Here is a 20,535-nt window from a genome sequence, read left to right as displayed (position 1 = left end):
TTTTCCAATGCCAGCAGCTTACTACAACACGCTTTTGGGGAAGCCATTTTCTGGGTACTGAGAAAGTTGTTCAGAAAAAGATTAGATTCAATCTTAGGACACTCTGCCAGTATTGTAGAAAAGAGAGCACCAAGGTCATTGCTGGCTCAAAGACACACAGTGGGAGGAGGACCAGGCCAGCTGACATTTCATGCTGGGGTGCAGAGAATCTGCCAGAGCTCACAGGACTCTGTGCTTCCTCCCCAGGCTTGAGGGACTCTTCCCTACGCTAAGACCCAAGAACCGGGGGTGCAAGCCCTCACCTCTCTGCCACTAACCCACCACCACATCAGCAACTGTGAGTGTGAGCCCCACACCCAGACCACGAGGCCCCTCAGAAGACCAGCAACACAGCAGTGCTGGCTCCATCACACTGGGCAGGGAGGAGAGGGCTGCTCTCACTATTAACGATGGATCTGGATCCAAGCAGTGAACACTGTCAAACGTCTCAACCGCCTGTAGCTCTGGCCAACACTTTTTAAAAGCTCAGAGAGTCCCTAATAAGCAAGGAGTATTTACTGACTACTTGTTTAGGCAATGTGAAATATGGAGTTGGAAAAGGAAATGGCAACCCGTTCCAGTATCCTTGCCTGGGAAACCCCACGGACAGAGGAGCCTGGCAGGCTATAGTCCATGGGGTCACAGAGTTAGACATGACTGAGTGACTGAACAGAACTGAGAAAAGCTATGACAAATAAGGACAGCATATTAAAAAGCAGAGACATTACTTTGCCAACAAAGGTCCATCTAGTCAAAGCTATGGTTTTTCCAGTAGTCATGTATGGGTGTGAGAGTTGGACTATAAAGAAAGCTGAGCACCAAAAATTGATGCCTTTGAACTGTGGTGTTGGAGAAGACTCTTGAGAGTCCCCTGGACTGCAAGGAGATCCAACCAGTCCATCCTTAAGGAAATCAGTCCTAAAAAATCACTGGAAGGGCTGATGCTGAAGCTGAAGCTCCAATTCTTTGGCCACCTGATTCGAAGAGCTGACTCATTTGAAAAGACCCTGATGCTGGGAAAGATTGAGGGCAGGAGGAGAAGGGGATGACAGAGGATGAGATGGTTGGATGGCATCACTGACTCAATGGACATGAGTTTGGGTAAACTCCAGGAGTTGGTGATGGACAGGGAGGCCTGGCATGCTGCGGTTCATGGGGTCGCAGAGAGTCGGGTATGACTGAGCAACTGAACTCAACTGACCTGAATATTCCATTGTCTGGATGTACCACAGACTGGTTATCCATGACAAGGTGGTGGTACCTGGATTCAGCTGGAAAGAGAGGATTTGGAAAGGCAAGGCAGGGGGACACTAGGAGTTGGAAAGAAGGACATACTAAAGTCACAAAGGAAACATGACGATCCATGGAAGAAACCCAGAAAAGACCTAGGGTCTTTAGGTTTCATGGGGAGAAAGGAATAAAGCTGAGCGTATACAGTGAAATCAGGAGCTGGAGTAAGAGAAGTGATGGCATTTGCTGCTACAGGAAGCAGGAAGCTCTTGGCAGACTCACAGCAGAGGAGTGACAGGTTGACAGTGGTATTTAGAGAAGATTAAATCTTGTATGATGGATGCCCCAAAGATAAAGCACTCAGCCTTTCCCATTGTGAGGAGCTGAGGGACTGGATGAGACAGGAAGACATGGGAAGGGTGGAAAGCAAGAGGCATTTCAAGGAAATGGTAACAAGATTTGGTGACAGCTTAGAAAGTGGGGAGGGGGTCAAAGGAAAGGGAATATTCCCAGCCAGGGAGAGGGGCTCTGTGTGGAGGGAGCTCTGTGCCAGGATTCAGCCCCACATCCACTGTGTCCATCACATCATGGTGTCCATCCATCATGTCCCCTGACCTCCCTGGGCCTGTGTCCTCCTCTGTTGAAGGGTCAGCAGACAAGCAGGACAGGATGTTAAGGCCTCCTGCAGCTCTAACATCCTAGGGGGACTGGGAAAACTTGGAAGAACAAGGAACTCTCAATAGTAACATGAGATGCGAAATTCACTTTCACATAACAAACACAAGGTGAATAAGGGTTATTTGGTTATATGGGCCTTGCTTCAAAAGGATATAAAAGTACCATAGGCTTGATGAATTTTTAAAAATTAAGAAATTAATAACAATGTTGTCTTTTTTATTAAAAAAAAAATGTGGGCAAATTAAAAGCCACTGCACTAGACCAAGTTTCTAATCTAAGTAAACTACAAATTACAGCATCATGCTCTTTCACACTAAAATAAACCGGTTTTCAAACAATTATCTTGAAAAAATTTACAAAATTGGTTTCTTACACAGCAATATATAATTGCTTTATAATAAGTCCATAACTGAGGGGTAGATTGTGAAGGGTCAGGAAGAGGTAGATTGACAATTTATAGCAGAAGAGGGAGGTCTCAAATCAACATTTGAGACCAAGAAGCAGAAAGCTAAAATAAAAACAACTTTGATGTATTTTAGAATTGGGTTTTTTTGTCTGTGTTAGAATATATGTGCAGATGGCTGAAAAAACTAATTATTCCAAAAACTTAGGTTAACTATACCCTATTTAAAAATGGAGCTATTGCTAATGCTTACCACATCATGAAGTGCTCAAAGGCAAAAGCCATCTCTTTTTTTGTGATCCCACTATACTGAAAATGTGTTTATCAGTTCAGTTCAGTTGCTCAGTCATGTCCGACTCTTTGCGACCCCATGAACCGCAGCGTGCCAGGCTTCCCTGTGCATCACCAACTTCCAGAGCCCACCCAAACCCATGTCCATTGAGTCAGTGATGCCATCCAACCATCTCATTCTCTGTAGTCCTCTTCTCCTCCTGCCTTCAATCTTTCCCAGCATCAGGGTCTTTTGCAATGAGTCAGCTCTTCACATCAGGTGGCCAAGGCACTGGAGTTTCAGCTTCAGCATCAGTCCTTCCTATGAACACCCAGGACTGATATCCTTTAGGATGGACTGGTTGGATCTCCTTGCAGTCCAAGGGACTTTCAAGAGTCTTCTCCAACACCACAGTTCAAAGCATCAATTCTTCGGAACTCAGCTTTCTTTATAGTTCAACTCTCACATCCATACACGACTACTGGAAAAACCATAGCTTTGACTAGGTGGATCTTTGTTGGCAAAGTAATGTCTCTGCTTTTTAATATGGTGTCTAGGTTGGTCAAAACTTTCCTTCCAAGGAGCAGGCGTATTTTAATTTCATGGCTGCAGTCACCATCTGCAGTGATTTTGGAGCCCAAAAAATAGTCTGACACTGTTTCCACTGTTTCCCCATCTATTTGCCATGAAGTGATGGGACCGGATGCCACAATCTTTGTTTCATGAATGTTGAGCTTTAAGTCAACCTTTTCACTCTCCTCCTTCACTTTCATCAAGAGGCTCTTTAGTTCTTCTTCACCTTCTGCCATAAGGGTGGTGACATCTGCATATCTGAGGTTACTGATATTTCTCCCGGCAATCTTGATTCCAGTTTGTGCTTCTGCCAGCCCAGAGTTTCTCATGATGTACTCTGCATGTAAGTTAAATAATCACAGTGACAATATATAGCCTTGATGTACTCCTTTTCCTATTTGGAACCAGTCTGTTGTTCCATGTCCAGTTCTAACTGTTGCTTCCTGACCTGCATACAGGTTTCTCAAGAGGCAGGTCAGGTGGTCTGGTACTCCCATCTCCTTCAGAATTTTCCAAAGTTTATTGTGATCCACACAGTCAAATGTGTTTAAGATAGTGTGTATTCAACAGATTGTTATTAAGTGAAAGATTCTGACTGCTTAAGAGTTTTCCAAGCATCACAGTTACAGCATAAAATCTTTCAGGACATTGCCAGTGACTTGTAAATATAGCATTTTTTGTGACATTAGGCATTAATATTTCACTACCCTGAAAGTCAGAAGAAGATGCTATTACCATCAATGGTAACTAGTGTTTATTAAGCACTATTTTATTCTAAAGGTGGTGCTAGTGGTAAAGAACCTGCCTGCCAGTGCAGGTTAGATGTAGGACACGCTGCTTCGATTCCTGGGTCAGGAAGATCTCCAGAAGGGCATGGCAATCCACTCCAGTATTCTTGCCTAGAGAAGCACCCCATGGACAGAGAAGCTTGGCAGGCTACAGTCCATAGTGTCAAACAGAGTCAGACATGACTGAAGCAACTTAACACATTTTATTCTAGAATCTGGATTTAATACTATATGCAGATTATCATTTAATCCTCATGCCTGTCCCATAAGGAAAGGTGCTACGGATAACCATTTGCAGAAGTTAATCTGAAGCAAAATTAAAAGAATGCTTGCTCCTTGGAAGAAAAGCTGTGACAAACCTAGACAGCATATTGAAAAGCAGAGACATCACTTTGCTGACAAAGGTTTGTATAGACAAAGCTATGGTTTTTCCAGTAGTCATGTACAGCTGTGAGAGTTGAATCATAAAGTAGGCTGAGTGCCTAAGAACGGATGCCTTCAAACTGTGGTGCTGGAGAAGACTCTTGAGAGTCCCTTGGACAGCAAGGAGATCAAACCAGTCAATGCTAAAGGAAATCAACTCTAAATATACATTGGAAGGACTGATGCTGTAGCTCCAATACTTTGGCCACCTGACGAAGAGCCAACACATTGGAAAAGACCCTGATGGTGGAAAAAATTGAGGGCAGAAGGGGGTGGCAGAGGATGAGATGTTTGGATGACATCATCAACTCAATGGACGTGAGTTTGAGCAAACTCTGGGAGATAGCGAAGGACAGGGAAGCCTGGTGTGCTGCAATGGGGTCACAAAGATTTGGACATGACTTAGCAACTGAACAAAAATGAAGGGAAGAGAACTTGCAGCACAGATACCAAATGGTTCACCACAGGCCTAGGAGACAGCTGGGGTGGCTGCTGGCCAGGGTGGTCATTTCCCAGCCCCGTACTGTCTGTGTGGGCCAAATAGCCCGGTCATGAGCACAGAATGAGACAGGAAATGCCGTGCATCTCCTGGAAGGCAGCCTCAGGAAAGCCCCACATGGGTGAGCTTCCCCTCCCCCATCTGCTGAAAGTGAAGTGGCTCAGTCGTGTCCAACTGTTTGCAACACCATGGTCTGTAGTCTACCAGGCTCCTCAGTCCCTGGGATTTTCCAGGCAAGAGTACCGGAATGGGTTGACATTCCCTTCTCCAGGAGGTCTTCCCAACCCAGGGATCGAACTCTGGTCTCCTGCATTGCAGGCAGATGCTTTGCCATCTGAACCACCAGGGAAGCCCAAGACAAACAGAGTGACATAGTGAAAACTGCGTCCGACTCCTTGTGAGCCTGCATTGTCTAGGCCAGAACACTGGAGTGGGTAGCCTTTCCCTTCTCCAGGAAATCTTCCCAGCTCAGGAATTGAACCAGGGTTTCCTGTGTTGTAGGAGGATTCTTTACCAGTTGAGCTACCAGGGAAACACCGCCCCACCCCCACCACCATCTGCAAGTAGGATGCTAAAGCCCATGGCCACCTTGAAAGAAAAGATGTAAGAACAGTAAGAACACCCTGGGTCCCTGCGTAACCTCTGCAGTTTACAGAAGGAACCTTCGGTATCCACTCATCTTCGCCTTATGCTACTGAATTTTACATGAAAAGGAATGAGACTTCTACTGTCAACCTCAACCTCCGTGACTTACCGGTTACATAAGCTAGTGTTACCCAGCCAAACCAATAAAATTCAGTAAGTGTGATCTTTACGGTCTGTTGGGGTCAAACTTCCTGTCATAATCACAGTACAGAAAATGACGGGCCTGATGTTCAGGAAGTCTGGCTTTCCAATCACTAGCTGGTGTCCTGGAACAGGTTACTTAAAACTCTAAGCTGAGTTTTAGTCTGAGAGTCTAAAATTACAAACAAAATTCTGCATGACACTAATTATGCAATATGCTTTTTTGTATGTTTAATAACAGCTTTATACTGAGAGAATTCACACATCATACACTCTTTGAAGATATACAATTCAGTGATTTTCAGCAAACATTTTCATCATTCCAAAAAGAAGCCGTATAACTTGTTAACAATACTCCCCATTTACTCCCAAATTTCCATCCTATTAATCTACTCTCTGCTTAGAGATCTGTTTATTCTGGATATTTCATTTAAATGAAATACAATACATGGCCATCTGTGACTAGCTTCTTTTGCATGTTTTCACAGTTCATCTATTGTGTAGGATATATTTAGCGCTGCATTCATTTCCAATGCTGAATAATATTCTACTGTATAGATATATATCAAATGTATCAGTTTATGGACATCTGGATTTTTTTCCACTTTTTGGCTCCTATGAATAATGCTGCTGTAAACATTAGTGTATAGGTTTTTGCACGGACATATTTTCTCCTTTCTCTGGGTATACATGCAGGAGAATTGCTGGGTCTATGTTTGATCTTTTTTGGAACTTCCAGACTGTTTTCCAAAGCAGCTGCAACATTTCACATTCCCAGCAGTACTAAGTGAGGATTCTAACTTCCCTACCTCCTTGCCACCGCTCAGCTGTCTTTTTGATTACAGCCATCCCAGGTAGATGCAAAGTAGCATCTCAATATGGTTTTGATTTTCATCTCTCTGATGGCTAATGATATTCAGTGGGCTTCCCAGGTGGCACTAGTGGCAAAGAATTCTCCTACCAATGCAGGAGATGTAAGAGACACGGGTTTGATTCCTGGGTTGGGAAGATTCCCTGGAGGAGGAAATGACACCCCACTCTGGTATTCTTGCCTGGAGAATCCCATGGACAGAGGAGCCTGGCAGACTACTGTCCATGGGGTCACAAAGAGTTGGACATGACTGAGCATCTGAGCATGATGATATTGAGCATCTTTTTATTTTATATTTTCTTTTTGATACAATTGTGAATAGGATAATTTTATTTATTTCTCTTTCTAATGGTTAATTATTAGTGCATAGAAATGTAACAGATTTCTGTGATTAATTTTCTACCCTTCAACTTTAATGAATTCATTTTTAAGTTCTGATGGTTTTTTGGTCTTAAGGGTTTTCTGTGCATAATATCATGTCATCTGCAAATAGTGACAGTTTCACTTCCTTTCCAACTTAGATTCCTTTCCTTTTTCTTCTCTGACTGCTGTGGCTAGGACTTCCAATATTACGTTGAAAAAAAGTGGCAAGAGTAGTCACCCTTGTCTTGTTCTAAGTATCTTTTATTATTGCCTATTTACACATCTTCTTTAGAGACATGTCTTTTCAAATTGGTTGCCCGTGTTTTAGCTGGTTTTTTTTTTTTTTAAGAAATTGAGTTATAAGAGTTCTTTATATATTTGTTATACCAATTCCTTATCAGGTACACAATATGAAAATCTTTCTTCATTCTGTGGGTTGTCTTTTTGCTTTCTTGATGATGTCTTTTGAAGCACAAAAACATCATCATCTTGATGAAGCCCGATTTATCGATTTTTTTGCTTGTACTTTGATGTCATATTTAAGAAACCACTGTTTAACTGAAGGTCACAAATATTCATCTATGTTTTCTTCCAAGAGGTTCATAGTTTTAACTCTTACATTTAAATCTTTTATCCATTTTGAGTTATTTCTTGTATGTGGTGGGTGGTAAGAGTCCAAATTCATGGTTTTGAATGTGGATATCCAGTTATCCAACCATGGGTTGAAAAGACTATGTGCGTGCATGCTAAGTCGCTTCAGTCATATCCGACTCTCTCTGGCCCTATGGACTGTAGCCCACCAGGCCCCTCTGTCCATGGGATTCTCCAGGCAAGAATACTGACATGGGTTGTCATGCCGTCCTCCAGGGGATCTTCCCACCCAGGGATTGAACCCAATTAACTTTCCTTGGCACCCTTCTTGAAAGTCAACTGACTGTGAAAAATTACATCTAAACTCTCAATTATACTCAATGGTTTATACATCTAAGATTTACATGAAGTGAAGTGAAAGTCGCTCAGTCGTGTCCAACTCTTTGCAACCCCATGGACTGTAACCTGCCAGTCTACTCTGTCCATGGCATTCTCCAGGTCAGAATACTGAAGTGAGTAGCTGTTCCCTTCTTCAGGGGATCTTCTCAACCCAGGAATAGAACTGGGGTCTCCTGCATTGCAGGTGTATTCTTTACCAGCTGAGTTACCAGGGAAGCCCAAGATTTACATATGAAGTAAAGTGAAGTGAAGTGAAAGTCACTCAGTCGTGTCCGATTCTTTGCGACCCATGGACTACCAACCCAGGAATGGAACCAGGGTCTCCTGCATTGCAGGTGAATTCTTTATGAACTGAGCTATGAGGGAAGCCCAAGATTTACATACAGACAATATATAAATTGTACACAGTATATTGTACACAATATATAAATATGTACACAAAATATATGTGTACATATAAAGTTGTGTACATATTTAGTATGTACACATGAAACAAACCTAGAAAGACCTCATATGTTATCAAAACACTGTCTTCTAAACTTGACCTAAAAATCCACAGAAATGAAAACCAGAACTGGGCAGCATCTCCTGCTGCTCCCCTGTTCTTTCCATGGGTTACTCGTTCTGAACCTCAGGAAGACCATACAGAAGGCTGAGCACTGAAGAACTGAGGCTTTTGAACTGGGGTGCTGGAGAAGACACTTGAGAGTCCCTTGGACTGCAAGGAGATCCATCCAGTCCATCCTAAAGGAAATCAACCCTGAATATTCATTGGAAAGACTGATGCTGAAGCTGAAGCTCCAATACTTTGACCACTTGATGTGAAGAGCTGACTCACTGGAAAAGACCCTGATGCTGGGAAAGAGTGAAGGCAGGAGAAGAGGGTGTCAGAGGATGAGATGGTTGGATGGCATCACTGACCCAATGGACATGAACTTGGGCAAACTCCAGGAGATGGTGAGGGACAGAGAAGCTTGGCATGCTGTAGTCCACGGGGTTGTGAAGAGTCAGACACGACTTGGCGACTGGACAACAGCAATAACTGAACCTCCACACCAATATGTGAACATCTCATCCTCAACCAAAGGTGAAGCAGTTTCTTATGAGCATTTTCATGGTTGTTGGAGAACCACAATTTCATTTCCAGTGGGAAGGACTCTCTCTTATTAGTATTGCTTGCTTTCTCTTTACTTTGCAGGGAAAAATCTGAATCTCTTATCAACCACAGAAAAACAAAGCACAGGTAAGAGGAATTTTTGTTCTATCATTCAAGCATATTCTCTTAAATTTTTTTTTTTTTGAGTTGAGATAGCTTCCATAAGTAGCTCTGTGTATAAACGTATGGTCTGATTCAAGTGACATAGGGAGAAGAAGAGGGTGGCAGGAGAGGATGTCAGGAGAAGGATGAAGGGGACAAACAGCGAAATTTTTCCAGTTTTAGGTTAAGGCCAGAAAGAAAAACAATTAATATCATTTTGTCTTGCAAGAGATAAAAAAAAAAAAGACACCCCCCCCCCCCAAAATGCCACCTCGTAAAAATCTGGAGACACACCATCCACTCCACTGTGCTGCTCTGCGCCTTGCAGAGCATATGAAAGTTGTTTCACTGAGGCATTTGCTATCTGACTTGTTATTCAGGAAATCGCCAGCTATAAATCTTGGTTTCTATCATACAGCACTGTATGGAATAAAAGTCCCAAAAGTAGAACTGCTGGCCAAAAAACAGAAAGTGTGTTTTTTCCGTACAAACCCTGCTTTAATGGAGTGCCCCGGTCCATGAACTTTCAAGCATTACAAGTCAATTTCTCTTCCTAAATGTTTTGAACATCAGCCTATGAAATATTTTACAAAAGAATAAAGGCAAAGACCAGATATTTTTTTATGTGTACAGTGCAACTGGTCACCTTTTGTGCCAATAGGAGGTAAAAAGTTGGAAGTCAGGGCTAGATTAAGTTCTCCCGGTAAACCTTTCTGTCCACCGGAGGATGAGGTCAAACTTTCACCACGAGGAGGGGAGGGAATAAATTAGGAATTTGGGATTAACAAAGACACACTACTATACATAAAATAAACAACAAGGGCTTGCTGTCCAGCATGGGGAACTGTATTTGCTATCTTGTTATTATATACCTATAATGGGCTGGAAAAGAGATGCAGACGTAGGGAATGGACTCGTGGCCACAGGTGGTGCAGGACCGCGGGGGACAAATGAGCCGGCAGCACTGACAGATATCACCCCTGTATAAAGCATCCAGTGGGAAGCTGCCGCACCGCGCAGGGAGCTCAGCTCTTCGATGACCTAGGTGGGTGGGCATGTGGGAGGAAGGCTCAAAGGGAAGCAGAGAGATGGAACACATGGCAGATCCTGACGCTCTACAGCAGAAATTAACAGAACGCTGTAAAGCAGTTATATTCCAGTAAAAAGGAGTCAAATATAGAGAAAAAAGTATATATATTCACACGTATATACTAGAAAAAACTGAACCATTTCAGTATACACCTGAAACACTGTAAATCAACTATATTTCAATTAAGAAATAAAAACAAAAATAATTGTCACCATAATTCTATCAGCATTATTAGCTCAAGGGAACAGGGATACAGAAAAATATATATTGCACAAACTGAGGAACATATCCATCCTCCTCTCATATAAAACTTAGTTGGTTCGTTACAAGAAAAAGAGGTGAGATGTTAAAATAAAGCTAATTATTTTCTTTAAAACACGGACTTACAATTCCATGAAAAGAAGCAATATATGATGCCAAGACCTAATGGGAATGGAGCAGGCTTTTGAGGCCCTCTTTCTCATTCTCCTCTTTAGGAAGGACAGGAAACAGCAGCCCTCCATTGAGTTTGGCAAGCATTTTGTGAACTGTGTTCCACAGAATGCTGGCTCAGTGAGATGCTAATATTGTCCTGGGGCCAGGGGTGGTGGTGGGGGAGGGGGAGGGCCAAGTGAACTTACAAAATGTCGCATTCTACGTCCTCTCTTGAGGATTCATAAGTTGCATTAGCATCCTGAAAGCTCAGAGAATTCCTGAAGCCAAGAACCAAATCAACTTTTTAACTCAATGTTTCCCAAATTTTTTGACCATAGAACTCCTTTTTCCCAAATCACTTCATAATATTTCATATGATGAATAGAGAGGTAACTGATAAAAGCAGTACAATTAGGTGACTAAAATCATGGCATTTGGGCTCACACTTTCTCAGTTCAAATCCTAGGTCTAGAATAATACCAGTGATTTCTCTATAAAATAAAGATATTTAAACTATTTGCCCTCGGAAGGCATTTGTAAGGAGTAAATGAGAATCTGTGTAAAATATTTAGCACTGTGCCTGGCTCATAATAAGAGCCCAGCAAACATTAACCACAAGTATTGTGAGCATGTCCCCAAATTTGAATCTGGCCATTCCTTTATCAGACTTCGTGAAATGTGTTCCACAGAATACTGGCTCAGTGAGATGCTAATGTTGTCCTGGGGCCAGGGGTAGTGGTGGGGGAGGGGGAGGGCCAAGTGAACTTAGAAAATGTCCCATTCTATGTACTCTCTTGAGGATTCATAAGTTGCATTAGCATCCTGAAAGCTCAGAGATGGACTTTTGGACTTGCCTGGTGGCGCAGACAGTAAAGTGTCTGCGTATAATGCGGGAGACCTGGGTTCAATCCCTGGGTTGGGAAGATCTCCTGGAGAAGGCAATGGCACCCCACTCCAGTATTGTTGCCTGGAAAATCCCATGGACGGAGGAACCTGGTAGGCTACAGTCCATGGGGTCACAAAGAGTCGGACATGACTGAGCGACTTCTCTTTCTTTTCTTTCTATTCTTTTACTGGATGTGTAACCCTAACAGATTTTTTGTTGTTCAGTCACTCAGTCATGTCCAACTCTTTGTGACCCCACAGACTGCAGCACTCCAGGCTTCCCTGTCCATCACCATCTCCCAGAGTTTGCTCAAACTCATGTCCATTGAGTCGGTGATGCCATCCAACCATCTCATCTTCTGTTGCCCCCTTCTCCTCCTGCCTTCCATCTTTCCTAGCATCAGGGTCTTTTCCAATGAGTCGGCTCTTCACATTGGTTGGTCAAAGTATTGGAGCTTCAGCGTTAGTCCTTCCAAGGAATATTCAGGGTTGATTTCTTTTAGGATTGACTGGTTTGATCTCCTTGCAGTCCAAGGGACTCTCAAGAGTCTTCTTCAGCCACAGTTCGAAAGCATCAATTCTTCGGCACTCAGCCTTCTTTACGGTCCAACTCTCACATCAATTCAATTAATATTTTTGAGCATCAAGTACTTTCTAGACCTGGTTCCATGTGATGAATCAGGTAAAGTCCCTCAGTTTCCTGGGCAGTAAATCTCAGACTGTTATCAATGTTAGGAAACCACTAGTTAAAAGAGGTTTTGAGGATTAAATGAAACAGCACTAGTACAGAACCTAGCAGATAGTTGGCACTCATCTGTCATTCACATCCCTTCTCTTTAAACAAAATTTTCAAAGAATCTCTTTGGTGAGTTACTTCTTAGAAAAAGATATTTAATGCATTATTTTAATCTTTCTTCCTGTATGTTTCTTAGACATGAGAAAAGGAAAATATAAATAAGTAGAATGGCGTGAAGCACTGATGGATATAAGAAAGCCTTCAAATTTTGTAGCCCCATCTGCAATAAGTCTGATTAACTTTGAAAATTATTTTGAAATACATTATTTCATAGGCTACACTGTTGCTCAAATACATGCTCAATTCAGAATTCTTCCTAACTCCAGGCACAAATACGATATTTACTGTATTATTTAGGCTTGGCCCAATTAATCATCTATCTATGATGTTTCATCCTGATATTAGAACATGCCTGGATAGACATGTTCATGTATATAGATACACAAATACAAATAAAAAATGTGTACATGTGCTAAAATTTCTAGATAGACATCTCTGCATAAAGTCTGTAAAATAAAAAATAAAAAATAATAATAAATAAAAGTCTATAAAATAAAATTTTAAAAAATTCTATAAAATAAAACGTACTTATTTTTAACATTACTGTGCACATTAGGCAAAAGACTGGTCATAAACTTCATTGGTTGGGTGGGGAAAGAGAGAAAGACAAACAGCTAATGTTCAGTATATCACAGTTTTTGCCTGACACCTTAATTCAAGTGATTCAAATGTTAAATATTTATTAGTGCTTTAATAATACTTCAACTTAAACTTTTTTAAGAATAATACTCATATACTGGGGGAAAAAAAGAGTATACTCAGGAAAGCCAATACCTATTACAGAAATATATATGCTTTAAAAGAAACGTTTATGCAGGAAAATGTAGAACCTTGAAGCCTTTGGTATCCAGAGACCCAGGGTGAGCATGAGAGAAGCTGTAAGTCACAGGTCTCTGGAATATTCTAATGTTTTATGCCCTCTACCGGTGTCCAGTATCCAACCTGTAGGTTCTCTGCAATCTCCTCCCCAATCGAATCATATAATAGCAAATAATTACTGTACATCATATAGTTTAGGACATGAGTTTTTAGAAGTTTTATTTATTCTTCCCATAGCCCAGTGACTTATCATCTTAAAAAACTGAGTCAGATATCAAGAAAGATGAAATTTCTTGCCCAAGATCATATATAAATGGGAAAAGCAAAATTTGACCTCTCTGAAATTTGAACCCAACTATCACTCTGAAATCTGCACATTAACCAACTCATTATACTGCTTCATGAAAGAGTATATCAGAAAACTTAGTATACAACCTAGACATTTTACATTGTGAGTACTATGTACTCACTAAACTTACTCACTTACTAAACTTACTAAACACAGCTATGGTCCAAGACTTTCATGCAATGCAAAAACTGTAATCAGTGCAAGCATCTAAAAAGAATGTTTATCCATTGCATAGACTATTATACAGCCACTTGAGATATTTTCATAGAATATTTAAGAAAATGGAAAAATAGCAGGGGTTAGTTAAGAGAAAATGAGAGGATACAAAATTTTATAGTAAGCTAATTTTATTTCTAAAATTATATATATTTAAATGGTTTTTCCCGTAGTCATGTACGGATGTGAGAGTTAGACCACAAAGAAGGCTGAGGGCAGAAAAATTGATGCTTTCGAACTGCAGTGCTGGAGAAGACTCTTGAGAGTTCTGCAAGGAGATCCAGTCAATCCTAAAGGGAATCAACCCTAAATATTTATTGGAAGGATTGATGCTGAAGCTGAAGCTCCAACACTCTGGCCACCAGATATGAAGAGCTGACTCACTGGACAAGACCCTGATGTTGGGAAAGATTAAAGGAAGGAGGAGAAGGGGGTGACAGAGGATGACATGGTTGGATGGCATCATTAACTCAATGGACATAAGTCTGAACAAATTCTGGGAGATAGTGAAGGACAGGGAAGCCTGGTGTGCTGCAGTCCTTGGGGTCACAAAGAGTCAGACATGACTTAGTGACTGAACAACAACATTTACATAAACATACACAGACTAGAAACATATAGCAAAGTATTAACAGTGGTTTTTCCCTGTGGGTTGGTGAGGTTCTTCATCTTTTCTTGTATCTTAATTTCATAAACATATATTTTCAATAATAGAAAATGATGAAATTCAGTGTATTCTAAAGTTCTTGTCTCTTTCCAGTGTATAGAAAGCAAGAACTTGTTTGCTGATTACACCGAGCACTTGAGTCAAAATAGAGTCTTACAGCAGCAAACATTAAAAGAATACTGATAAAGACAGGGGTATGGGTGGAGGTGGAGAAATGGTAGTTTGTCACGAGGCGTGGAAGCCGGAGAAGACAAAAAGCCACTCTAAAACTTTTTTTTTTTAAGGTTATGGGTTGAGACATGCAACCAATAAAATGTTAAGGAAAATGTTAAGCATGTTAGGAAAAGAAAATGTTAAGGAAAGGAAGGAAAATGTTAAGTATGTTTATCTTTTTCACATACCTCTAACCATGTTAACAGCCTGGCTTTAAGGCTTAGAAAGTAAAGGTGGGATCCTCACTAATGAATACACAAAATAAATGAAACATTAATCAATCAGACATAGAGACCAAATATATGGATGCCGAGGGGAAAGGTGGGAGTGGAATGAAATTGGGAGATTGGGATTAGCATTTACATATTACCATGTATTAGCACAGGTAACTAATGAGGACCTGCTGCATAGCACATGGAACCCCATGCTCTGTGGTGACCCAAAAGGAAAGGAAACCCAAAAAAGAGGGGCTAGGTATGTATACGTATAGCTGATTCACTTTGCTGTACAGCAGAAATACAACACTGGAAAGCAGCTAGATGCTAATAAAAATAAAACAAAATCAAGAGTGCAGCCTGGATCATCCATGCTGCTGACAGTAAGATATAAAAGTAGAAGAGAGAAAACTGAGAAGAAATTAAGCAAAAAAAAAAAAAAAAAAAAAAAAAAGTCAAAAAGTAGAACCTGAAGATTTGGAAAATTTGCAGCCTTATCAATATTGCAAAAACATTTCAAAAGGCTGATTCATGTTGAGGTTGACAGAAAATAGCAAAATTCTGTAAAGTAATTATCTTTCAATAAAAAGTAAATTTTAAAAAAATATTGCAAAAAATGAGAAAAGGTGCTCTGAAGCGAACACAGAGGGTGTGGCTGGACAATCACGGCATAAAGAAAGCAGCTCGATGATTTAATCAGCCATCTCTGCAACAGTCAGGACTAGGGATGGGGTTACCCCATTTAGACCAAAGGGGACAGAGACAGGGCGACAAGGAAGGGAGGCTCTCAGACCTCTGAGATCAAGGAGATGGAACGATGGAGGTTTCTGGCCGTGTTACCCATCACCATAAGCGAAGAAGGATGAAGGTGATTCAGAGATCCACAGAGCTGTCCCTCCAATGACAGGCCCAGATGCCGTCTCTCCCTTGGTTGCAAAGGGCAAGACTATCTCTTCCTGGGTTTTGGTGAGCCAGGCTGCTGCCTCTGAGGGTCTGGAAGGCAGGCTACCAGCCTCGAGAGCGCAAAGGACAGGCCACCATGCAGATTATTCAAGAGCCTCAAAATCAGATAGAATGAGTCCTGGTACACTTTAGACTTGCTGGGGATCCATCAGCCCCTTTCTTCTTTCTGATTTCTTGATTTTAGGATGGGAATGTCTATTGTATATTGTATGGCTGTCCCTCCATCGTCTTTTCGAAGAACAAAACTCCCCTGGTTTCCTAGGATCACAGGAGAGAATTTTTTCCCCAGGATGAATCATATCTCAAGTTTCAGGCATACCTGATTTGGATACTTATATGAGATTTGGGACTTAAGAGTTGATGCTAGAATGGGTTAAGATCTGGGGGCTTCTGGGATGTAGATGAATGTATTTTGACGGTGAGAAGGACAGACATTTGGGGAAGAATGTTGTGGTCAGAACTGTTTCCTCCAAATTCATATACTGAAGTCCTAATCCCCAGTACACAAGAATGTGACTGTATCCAGAGAAGCAGCCTTTAAGAGGTGATTAAGTTTAAATGAGACCGTTTGGAGAGGCTTTAATTCAATGACTGGAATAGTTACAAGAAGGGGAGATTAGGACAGGGACAGCAGGGCTCTGCACGCACAGAGGGAAACCCAGTGAGGACACAGTGAGAAGGCAGCCACTGGCTGCCTCAAGGAAAGAGGCCTCAGAGGAAACCAATTCCACAGGCCTCCAGAACCATGAGAAAATGAATTGCTGTTTATGTTACCCAGCCTGTGGTATTTTGCTACAGCAGTCCAAGCAAATAATACACTAGCTAAACCACCAACCCCCCATCATCTTCTGAAACTCCTTACCCAACTTTATTTCTCTTCATTGCATTTCTTACTGCCTGGCAGATTATACCATATTTATTGGTTTGACAGATTCACCTGCTTAGACAGCAAATGCTAAAAGAGCAAGGAGCTTGCCTGTGTATAGTCCTATGGTTCAAAGCACCACCTCGAGAGACCAATGGCTGAGATCGAGCCCAAGCTCGGCCACTTACCCGCTGTATCCCCTGTGGGACTGATTAACTTTGACGGCGTCTCAAGTTTCCTAATCTGTATGTTGGAGACTGTGGTGCTACAGAAGATATGTGAGAGTCCCTTGGACAGTAAGAAGATCCAACCAGTCCAACCTAAAGGAAATCAACCCTGAATATTCATTGGAAGGACTGATGCTAAAGCTCCAATCCTTCAGCCACCTGATGCAAAGAACTGACTCATTGGAAGAGACTCTGATGATGGAAAAGACTGAAGGCAGGAGGAGAAGGCGACGACAGAGGATGAGATGGTTGGATGGCATCACTGACTCAATGGACATGAGTTTGAGCAAACTCCAGGAGATGGAGAAGGACGGAGAAGCCTGGCGTGCTGCAGTCCGTGGGGTCGCAGAGTTGGACACGACTTAGTGACTGAACAACAATGTTGGCAACAGTAGTTGTACTGCTTCAGAGGGCTGTTGTAAGTTGTTGGAAGAAAGCCTGAGAACAGTGCTTGGCATAAAATAAACACCCTGACAAGTACCTAGCACAGCTTTTATTGCTTAGTGCTATATCCCAGACTATTCTGCCCAATTGCCAACACAAGTCATTGCTCATGTCTGTCCTTCAGCACTATTTGTTTGCCAAGCACACTTCCATGGGGCTGCAGCTAAGCAAGCTCTTTGCTATGTCAAACATGCCTTCTCCTCTCGTGACAGTCTACAGCATTCCCGTGACGAATCCAAGCCATCCGCCTCCCAGCCCAGCCCCCGTCAACCAACACACATACTCTGTTACTGCCTTACACAAGGTAGGGCTTACATGGTATTTAAGGAGGGCTCTACAAATATTGATACGTGTTCCCAAGCCAGGTTTCCACTTTAATGGGGCTCCAGGCATACCAATAATGCCAATCACAAACAGCAGCAGATCCCATGGGATTAGCACAGTGTTTGGCATTTACATGAATGTATTCACACTAGCCTGATGTGATCAGGATGATTCCCCTTTATTAGGGAAGGAAAAAGGCTCAGAGAGTTAAGGAATGTGCTCACAGCTACACAGCTGAGAGTCTCATCCAGATTGTGACCTCTATCGCACATGTATCCACCACAATCCTATCTGCTCTGACAAACTGTCTAAGATGAACACAGTGAACAAGGCTTAAATTCACTGTCTAGGAAGGTTCGTTTATAAATACTTATTTATTGTTAATTTTTAATTTATTTGGCTGCACTGGATCTTAGTGGTAGCACACGGGATCTTCGATCTCATGTGGCGTGCTGGATTTACAGTTGTAGCATATGAACTCTCAGTTGCAGCATGGAGGATCTAGTTCTCTGGCCAGGGATCAAACCCAGGTACCCTGCATTGGAAAGTGTGGAGTCTTAGCCACTGGACCACCAGGGAAGTCCCGGAAGGTTCATTTCTTAAGCGAAAACTCACAGTGAAGCCTTTTCTAAAACAAGCCAGTTCAGATCTTCATTGACTCTGTTGCTATCACACAAGATGAAGGTGAACACTTTCTTTTTTATTTTATTTTAAGGTGAACACTTTCTTTGGGGCTGGCTGAAGAGGCTGCTCTCCCTTTCAGACGTGTCTATGGGGTGTGGCTGTGCCCTGGGCTGTGGGCTCCCAAAAATCTGGCTCCAGACCTGGTTCTACAATTCGTCGTGATCACCTTTGTATGCAACCATCTCCCTGGGCCGCAGTTTCTTCTTTTCAAAAACTGGGTACAACTCCAGCTGCCTCACAGAGATGTCATGAGAACTAAAACATACCATCTGTGGAGTGAGTGGTGGTGGAGGTTCGTCCCTGAGCCGTGTCTGACTCTTTGCGACCCCGTGGACTGTAGCCCACCAGGCTCCTCTGTCCATGGAATTCTCCAGGCACGAATACTGGAGTGGGTTACCATTTCCTCCTCCAGGGAATCTTCCCGACCCAGAGATTGAACCCAAGTCTCTGACGTCTCCTGCATTCGGCAGGTGGGTTCTTTACCGTCTGAGCCACCAGGAAAGCCAGATCTGTGGCATCACCTGGTAGAAAATAGGTGTTCAAGAAACAAATGTTGGCCAAAAGGAAGAAAAAGGAGGTAGGCAGGTGAGCATCAGTTTAGTGTAATGTTCTAAAGGATCCCAGATACCACATGTGCGCCAAGCTGCATCCTAAACACCTAAGCAGCCTGGCTGCACCTACCTGAACCTGTAAGATGCAGAGTCCTCTGTATAGAGGTGGCTGGGGCCCACAACCAGCCTGCAGCAGAATGAGAGATCAAAGTGCCGTGGAGAACTGAACTCAAAAACTGTACTCTGCCACCTGGCTTCGTCAGAACTTGCTACAGGTGAGACGAAGCTGGCATGGTCACTTGCTCCCAATGCCACCCAAAGATCAAAAGCGAACACCCTGGCTTATCCATTGGAGATACTGCAAAGGAATTGGGTGAAATGTGGTCTGAGCAGTCAGCCAAAGATAAACAGCTGCATGAACAGAAAAGCGGCTAAGCTAAAGAAATAGGAAAAGGATATTGCTGCATACTGGGCCAAGGGCAAGAATGAACTGGGAGAGAAGAGCCCTTGTAGGCCAGTGGGCTCCAAGAAGAAGAAAGAACTGGAAGAGGAAGATGAATGGGAGGAGGAAGATGAGAAATAAATGGCTATCTTGTGATGACATGTGTGTGGAGTGTGCCTGTGTGCTCAGACAATTGTTTTGCTAAGAATGCGGATTCAAGTGCAGCTCAATATTAGCTTCAGTATAAAATGTGTACAGATTTTTGTATCGCTGATATGATTCTTTGTAGAGAAAATACTTTTTAAAAATTCAGGTTGTAGCTTTTTGAGGGGTTACTACATACAGTTAGATTTTAAAGCTTCTGATGTTGAATGTTTCTAAATATGTCATGGTTTCTTTAATTTCTTGACTTGTATATGGCAGCAAAGCAAACTCTTAGAAATTAGCATCGATAGCAAATTTTGGGTTTTCTAGAGTGAGAATGTTACAATTTTGTTTTTTTTTTTTTAAATCTTGTAATAAAATTACATATATTAAAAAAAAAAAAGTACCTTCCATTCTGCAAGATAACCCTTAGCTGGGAGCAGAGGAAAAGTAAAGAAGAAAGAACCAGAAGGACGCAGCAGCAGTTTCTTGGCAAGTCTACTCTCATCAGAGGCTTCCGCACAAATTTTGGCCAAAGTAACAGACTAAAGACTTGATGAAGCAGATTCTCCTTCCTGGGCTTGGCTGCACTGTGCACATGATCTAACCACAAAATAATCACTGTTCTTGCACTTTTAAACATTTTTTTGTCCCAACGTAGGCAGGAAAATGAAAGCAACAAGCTTAATAAGATCATTGTAAACTTAGCTAATTTACCACGCTCCTTCCTACCCTCAACTCTCCTTTTTAGACCCTTTTTCTACTTCCTAGCCAAATATTCAATTTGTTCTCACCAGGAGTATTGCATGGCTAAAGCCAAGCCCAATGTCAAAATGTAAGACACAGAATTGGCCAAAATGGTATCCAGTATGGATTTCCTTCATTCTCTGATTCCCTTTAAACTATAGGTATCTTGTGATCAAAGTGAACCTTTTTCTGGCAATGGGAAATAAGATACAGGTATGAAGGCTGGTTCTTCTAGAGTCTAAAAGAGT

General features: G+C 42.0%; 1 protein-coding gene across 2 annotated transcripts in view; it reads right to left on the bottom strand.

The window, feature by feature from the left end:
* The window catches only part of IQGAP2 (IQ motif containing GTPase activating protein 2), a 296,977-nt gene that overhangs the window by 141,948 nt on the left and 134,494 nt on the right, over positions 1 to 20,535 (bottom strand). The gene's annotated exons all lie outside the window — the stretch shown is intronic.

Source organism: Odocoileus virginianus, chromosome 6 (genome assembly GCF_023699985.2).
Source record: "Odocoileus virginianus isolate 20LAN1187 ecotype Illinois chromosome 6, Ovbor_1.2, whole genome shotgun sequence".
In the NCBI taxonomy this organism is placed as follows: Eukaryota; Metazoa; Chordata; class Mammalia; order Artiodactyla; family Cervidae; genus Odocoileus; species Odocoileus virginianus.
This window is presented reverse-complemented; position numbering and strand designations above follow the sequence as displayed.